This window comes from Bos taurus, chromosome 28, assembly GCF_002263795.3.
Source record: "Bos taurus isolate L1 Dominette 01449 registration number 42190680 breed Hereford chromosome 28, ARS-UCD2.0, whole genome shotgun sequence".
In the NCBI taxonomy this organism is placed as follows: Eukaryota; Metazoa; Chordata; class Mammalia; order Artiodactyla; family Bovidae; genus Bos; species Bos taurus.
Window position 1 is genome coordinate 45,158,885 of NC_037355.1, and position 7,382 is coordinate 45,166,266.

The 7,382-nt window shown below is 40.6% G+C and overlaps 1 long non-coding RNA gene across 1 annotated transcript; it reads right to left on the reverse strand.

The window, feature by feature from the left end:
* Nucleotides 1–4,062: 4,062 nt before the first annotated feature.
* On the reverse strand, nucleotides 4,063–7,067 carry LOC101902647 (uncharacterized). The gene is made up of 4 exons (XR_003033065.1): nucleotides 6,776–7,067; nucleotides 6,624–6,699; nucleotides 5,966–6,080; nucleotides 4,063–5,468 (listed from the first exon to the last, which is right to left on the reverse strand). It is a non-coding gene; the product is annotated as an uncharacterized lncRNA (long non-coding RNA).
* Nucleotides 7,068–7,382: the final 315 nt, after the last annotated feature.

Here is a 7,382-nt window from a genome sequence, read left to right on the forward strand (position 1 = left end):
ATGTAAGAATAAGTTACACAATTTAATTTTCACAGAAAAGGTTTGTAAAAGTATACTCTAATGGGGGGCTGAGTGGTTGTCCCAGTGTGGCGGGGAGGCTGTTGTTGGTGGTATTCTTTTGCTTTTCTGTATTTTCTAATGCTTTTAGTGAACTTGAATATTAGAAGTTCAAGTTCATCAAGAAGTGAACTTTTTAGTTTACTTTTATAATTTACGAAAAAGACTAAACACTAGAGAAAAAGATCTGGAGCATTCAGAGATATTTAAAGAACATTTTCTTTAAAGAATATTTTCACTTCATTTGAAGGTAATGTTATATGGCTCTTAGGAGGAAATTCCAGAATTCGGAGCAAATAAAAAGAAAAATTAGCAAAGGAAAAATGGCCAGTGGATGAAGTTTGAAAAAGACACTAAGGCCTCTGATATGCTCATTTTCCCCTCCTCTCCTTCCTCCTCAGTCATTTGGTGAAAATCAGTGTCATTGCTGAATATCCAAAGATTTGGATTCGTATTATAGGATTTATACATGTGCACCATTCAAACCTGAGTGCTCCCAGAGGGGTTGCCTCCCTCCTCTCTGGGTGTCTGCACAGCAAAAAGATGAAGGAAGGAAACTTCATGACTTTTGTAGTATTTTGTTATTATCATCCAGTTTTTCCCGAAAGAGCAGGCAGCTAGTAGTTCCTCCCATAAGGATCATTCATAGGGAAGTACACTAACAAGATATGAGTCTGTACAGATTTCACCAAATGAAGACGTAGGTGGAAGAATCGGCTGTCATGTGTATATTCGGTATGTAACACATGGCTGTGTCTTCACGGCAAAGCTGCTATGCATGATGTAGAAACAAAACAAAACATCAGGTTCTCAATGTGTTTCTTGCTACATCATGTTTTTTCCACTCAGCAGAAATGTGGTAATTAGTCACTGATTTTCATTTGGATTATTGCAGATTTAAGCTCTAAAGACAAATGAAGACATTTCTTCCGTTGAGTGTGTTCAGAAGTGGCAGCTTTCAGTTAAACTCGTTTATTATTTAATTCTATAAGACTCTGAGCTCTTCAATTGGGCAATGCCTTAATTAGTGAGTTACCAAAGTGCAAACCATAGTTGAATGAAACATGTGTCTGAACTCTTAGCTCCGATGGATTTGGCAATACTGGTATTTTCCTCTTTCTCAACTCTCCTGGCCCTTTGGCTAAGGCATTTATGCCTGCATCTGCTCCTCATTAGACTGCTGTCTCTCATTTAGGTTGGAGCTCTCAGTGCCTTAGACAGAACTAAGAAACATTTTTTTTTTCTTGCACCATCAGGGTACTTTGCCAGAGCTGTTCAAGAAAGGCAAAAAGTGTCAGGATCTCTGAAAAACTGATAAAATCCACTTTAGGGGTTGGGGTGTGGAGATGGAGCATGGGGAGTTTGACAAGACGCTCATTCAAAGGACCAAATCAGGTGGGCTTTTGGAAACAGGACCAGCTGCACTCTAAGCAGCAGTTGTTTGCCACGGCACAGGAACCATCAGAGACAAACGGCTCTGAGAAATAATTCTGAAGCACAGAGCTTAGTGCGAACATGGAAAGGAAAGCCTCACCGGAAGCACTACCGTGGTCTCAGGCAAGTAGCAGTGACGCCATTTAGCAGGTTTGTAGCAACAGCTCTGAAACTGGACTGTGTCGGATCCATCAGGCAGACTTGCAATTACCGAGATTCATAGAAGTCTCCTAGGTCTGCACCACCAGTTACCTGTGCACAAAACTGGGTCATAAAGATTGGGTCTTACCACTGGGAGCTATGCAAGCGAGGCCCAGATCACGGACCTCAACGAGAACACAAGAACATAGTGAGAAAATAGACTTATTAGTGAGTCAGGCCGCCCTGTAACATACCACCATCTTAGTGGCTTAAACAACAGCAATGTATGTCTTACATTGCTAGAAGCTTGAAGTCTAAGATCAAAGTGCCAGCAGGGTTGGTTTCTTCCGAGGCCTCTCTCCTGGGCTTGCAAGGGCTGTCCTCTCACTGTGCGTTCATACGGTCATCTGTCTGTGTGTGGGTGTGTCCGGTCTCTGTATCCTAATCTCCTCTTGTTATAGGCACACCAGTCATGTACTACAGCCCACCCTACTAATTATTTTAACTTAATTATCCCTTTAAAAGCCTCAAAGACAGTCATATTCTGGGGTCCTAGGGCTTATGACTTCAACATATGAATTTGGAGGACGGATGGTTCAACATATAACAAAGAGTAAAAAGGAATCTGGCACCACTTGGTCTTTCTTGATGGAGAAAGGGCTAGGATTCCCAACTTCATCTTCCAATGTTAGGTATCATATTTGAATATAAGACTAGGAAGCCGCTGAGATTAGCAAGGCCACCAATGAAAACATCTCTAACTTTCACTTAATGAGTAATAACTATAACCTTATTTTTGTCTTCATATCTCAGTGTAGTGGATGGGACTTCCAGAAAAATGGTAAATAATGATAGATACCCTTTCTCTGCATCTGATTTTAAAAGCAATGCTGCAAGAATTTCATCATCATGATTAATGATGTCTATTGAGTTTCATTAGATATTCTTTGTCATTCTCCTTACTGTTTTGCCTACAGTTTTCATAAGAATGTATGTTGAAATTTATCCAATGATAAATTTTTCATTTTTTAAAATGAACTTGTATCATTTTCCCTTTGGCCAATTTAGGTAACCTCCTAATAAATGTATTTTTAACCTATCGGAAATATGTTCCTAAGGAAAACTTAGACATGTTCTTTCAATATACTGCTGAATTCTATTTGCTAGTCTTCGATTTAGAGTTTTTATCTTCCTATCCACAAATGGGCTCAACCTAGAGTTTTCATTTTTGGTTTAGTATCTTCAAATCTGAACACCACTGCTATGCTAACAGGGATTCCCAGATAGTGCAGTGGTATAGAATCTGCCTGACAATGCCAGAGACTCAAGAGATGCGGTTTCAGTCACTGGGTTGGGACAATCCCCTGAAGAGGGAAATGGCAACCCACTCCAGTATGCTTGCCTCAAAAATTCCATGGACAGAGGAGCCTGGCGGGCTATAGTCCATGGGGTTGCAAAGAGTTGGACAGAACTGAGCATGCATGCCTGTTATAATAACATGAAAAGTAATTTGGGAAATTTTTCACATTTCTATATTCTCTGGAACAGTTCACCTAATGTAAAGATTGTCTGAATGTTGCAAGCTTTTAAAAAAATATCAATGTTATCACCACAGAAACGTCCAGCCATGTTCCTTCCACCTTTATCTCTATGACTGTGACTTTGTTCAAGCTTTATGTTCCTTTTTCATCTTGGTCCTTTCTTTTCCCTGGGAAATAATGACTTGCATAGATATTTTTAAACACAATGTGATTTTAATCTTAATGCTGTCTTATAAAATTTGAAGTCCACACCTGTGGCTAGGTACTATTTCTCATTCTTAGTTTTTCATATTTATACTCTCCCTGTTTTTTTTTTTTCCTTTCATTTTTACTTGCCAAGTATGTCCATATAATTGTGGTTGATTTTTTTCACCTCTAAAGTGCCTGCTCTTGCATCTATCTGAGTACTTATAAAGTTCTGACATAGGAGTGATGGTGAAAGAACTGTCAACATGAGTGTGGAGAGAAAGAAACAGTGGGGCCATCTCTTCATGGCTTAAGGCTGTGAGCTCAGTCTTGGAGGCTTCCTGGGGTGATGACACTGACCATCTCCAGAAATAAGTGTCACCCGTTGTTTGTGCTCACACAACCCTAAATCTCAAAGAATCTGCTACTCTAAATATGGGACACATTAGGATAAAGGCATAAATTGGTGCTAAAACCATGCCCATTCTAGACAATTAAGGACTTTTTAATTGTCCTCATCTGATGAAATTAAGAAGAAGAAACGGAAAACAATCCCCCCCCCCCTGCCCCGCCCCACACACACACTGAATGTTCTGCATGAATCAAAGGAAAGAGAGGGAAAGAATCATTGAGGTCAACCTTTGGGGAGTTTGCTTTCAATTTTTGGTGAAAAGAAAAGCAAAATAAAAACACTGAAGACGAGTGCGGTAGTAATAGCTGCTGTATTGGGTGATCGTCACCTAGTGTGTCAGCCGGACTTCCATGGTGGGGAAAGCCTTGAAAATGAAAGTGCCCTGCTTTTATCGGGAAAACACTCTGATCTAGATGTCCTGGCAATTCAGCTGCCCTGGGACTCATCTGCGGTGTATTATTTCCCAGCAAATGCTATGAAGTGCCCCTCAGAGCCACGCATGCTGTCAGAAGCTGATGGTGTTGAGACGCACAGACCCAGGCTCCAGACTGACTTCTCTGCACGGCGCTTTATCAGCTTTGGGGAGCGTATTGCTTTCTCGCTGTGTCCCCCTCTCCAGCGTACGTTGGCTGGACTCAGTGTCTTCAGTCCACATCTGAGTCAGCACTTGCCTTGCTCCTCCTTCTGGCAAACGTGCCCAGTGTCCCCTCTCAGCTCTTCTGTCCTGTGCTCTTGACTTATCAGTCAAGTCCACGCATCACCAAGCTAAAGGGGACTCTTTGTCCCGAATCTTGATTCTCCTCCATTTCCGTCAAGTGCTAGCACATGACCGTCTCTCCAAACTGCAGTTTCCTTATCTCTCTCTGGAAGCACGGAATACATTGTATATGGTTTTATGTGCAGTGATGTTTTAGATTGGCACATAGCATGACAAAATGAATGTCCCTCTTCAACTGATAAAGTCCTGCCAGATAAGGCTCAGGATGAAAAGCCCACCCAAAAATGGAACTCTGATGAAAACTCACTCTATTTCATGTAGACAGTGTGGTTTATGGACTTAGGGGCATAGAGAATACAGATTCCTATTTTTTTTTCAAGTCTTTTTTAAAAAAAATTATTTTATATTGGAATACAGATGATTAACAATGCTGTGATTGTTTCAAATGAACAGCAAAGGGACTCAGTCATACATACACAGCTATCAATTCTCTCCCAAACAACCCTCCCCTCCAGGCTGCCATATAACATTGAACAGAGTTCCCTGTGCTCTGGACAATAGGTCCTTGTTGGTTATCCATATTAAATATAGCAGTGCACACATGTCTATCCCCAATTCCCTAACTGTCTCTTCCCCCAGCCCTTCCCCCTGGCAACCATAAGCTGGTTCTCTACATCTGAGTCTGTTTCGGTCTCGTTCATTTGTTTCATTTCTTTTTGGATTCCATGTTTAAGGGATATCATGATATTTCAGAATGGAGACTCCTGTTGATGAAGAATCTGATCATGGGAGCGTATTTAACAATGTCCGGCGACATAGGTTTGGGAATTATTTCCCAGCTGGATTCCTGATTCAAAGTGTACTAGTAAAACTGTGAATATGGTTTCTGACACATGTAGTATCAGTCACATCACTGACACTGCTGGAACGGTGACTCATCTTCATATCTGCAGGCCTGGCTCTTGGAGCAAATAGACATCTACAAATGGAATAAACTTATTTCAATCTGTGGTATCTCTGAAGCATTTTTGTCTTTAATCTCACAAATCTGGGAAAATGAGGTGGCAATTTGTAACGTGAGATGGACCTCACCTAATGCAGTTATCAAGCTCAGAATGAGGAAAATGATTACGATGGTATACCATAAATCGTTTGTAAACTGCTGAGAACATATGAGGAATGTCTGTTACCTCATTTGCAGGAAAACATCCCAACTATACAAGCGCTCCTAACCCCAAACTAATACGGACACTGAGACAGCTCTCTTTGTTGTATCTGAGCTATAAATCTTTGAACTTCAGGCCTGAGTGGAATTCCATCTCTCACATTTTTTAATGAAATCAAAATAAATACAATTACTGAACAGAAGCCAAAGATCACAGGAGGTTAGAAGCGCGGTGAGGCCGTGGCCAGTACTGTTTGTTTGTATCCTGGCCCTGTTTTCTTGGTGAATATTTCATTAATGGGAGGGCTTACCAGGGGGCAGGGATGGCCCTTCCTTCCTTCTGATGGGTGTCTGCTGCTGATTAAATCTGAGTTGGGGTAGCCTTGTGGTGCCCGTGAAATTTGAGATCCTAATGAGGACATAGTCCTGTAAAATGTGAGAGATTGAAACCATAAGATATTAAAATCCTCCCAAGTAGGAGCTTTTCCAAAAGACTAGGCATTTGCTCTTGAAATCATGTTCAGGAATACACTAACATACTCTTATATTTCTGTATTTTGTCCTTGAATTCATCCTCCAAAGACCTTGAGACCCAATTTGTTTTTCTCTTTCACCCAAGTACAAATAAACATGAGTAACTTATTGTTATGGAAGGTCCATTATTTAATTAAAGATGTGGCTTACAACTAATATTCTGGTTTGTGATTAAACCTGCTGTTGATTCCTCATAATGGAGCCAGAGATACTTGGTAAATGCAATATTAATATAATTGCATTTTCTGCAGAATAATAATGGCTACTAAAATGTAAAGGAGCAAAATATCTGAGCAACACAGAAAAAACAAGTAATTATCCAAAGCCCATTTCAATAAATGTCAGTTTCTGAAACAAACTGTCTTGTTAGACCATGAGAAATTTCTGCTGGTGCAAATCCCCATTCACCCTTATTAAGCCATATTGTATACTCACATAAACGATCTTGGTTTCTCCTCTCAGACGTCTCTGTCAATATCTGTATTCAGCTGCAACCAGGTATAATAAGTGCCTTGGATCAGAGAAATTCAAAGGTTAACAAATCAGGGCCACGATTCGCTAATGCAAGCACATTTTGTTTAACTTACATCATGGCTCTGAGATATTTCTGAACTCTTTCTCAAACTTATAATTTCTCTTCGGAGCAGAGAGTGGTGTTGCTCAAAAAGAAACACACAGTGAGTTCAGCTGATATTTTTCTTCACCAGAATTGCAAACATCAAGCTGCTGTTATCTTGCAAATTACCATTACTTACTCCAAACCAGACACTAATCAGTAGACAAGTGGTAGATTTTGACCTACTGTTGCCAATGAGACCAGGGTGGTCTTTCAATCTCAAAGGAGGCACAGCCACTGCCTTCTGTTTGTCTATGCCTAACTTAAATTTACCTTTGGGAATATGTGTATGTGCAAGAGTCCTTCACAGGCATCTACTGTTTATATTCGTGTGAGGCTGTAGGAAAGATTGCTATAACCTCCCAGGTCATCCTGTCCAGCATGTTCAAATAGATGCAATAGAGTGAGGGAGATATTTTTTGTTGATTGCACTACTAAATCTTTTTCTTCTCTACTTCACTAAGAGTACGGCTTCAGACCAATTGTTGACTTAAACGGGAGCTGGGCAGGCGTGTCCAATGCCCTTAGGCGTATTTGTTCACTTTGGCCACTCTCCACAAGCACTGAAAGATGATGAG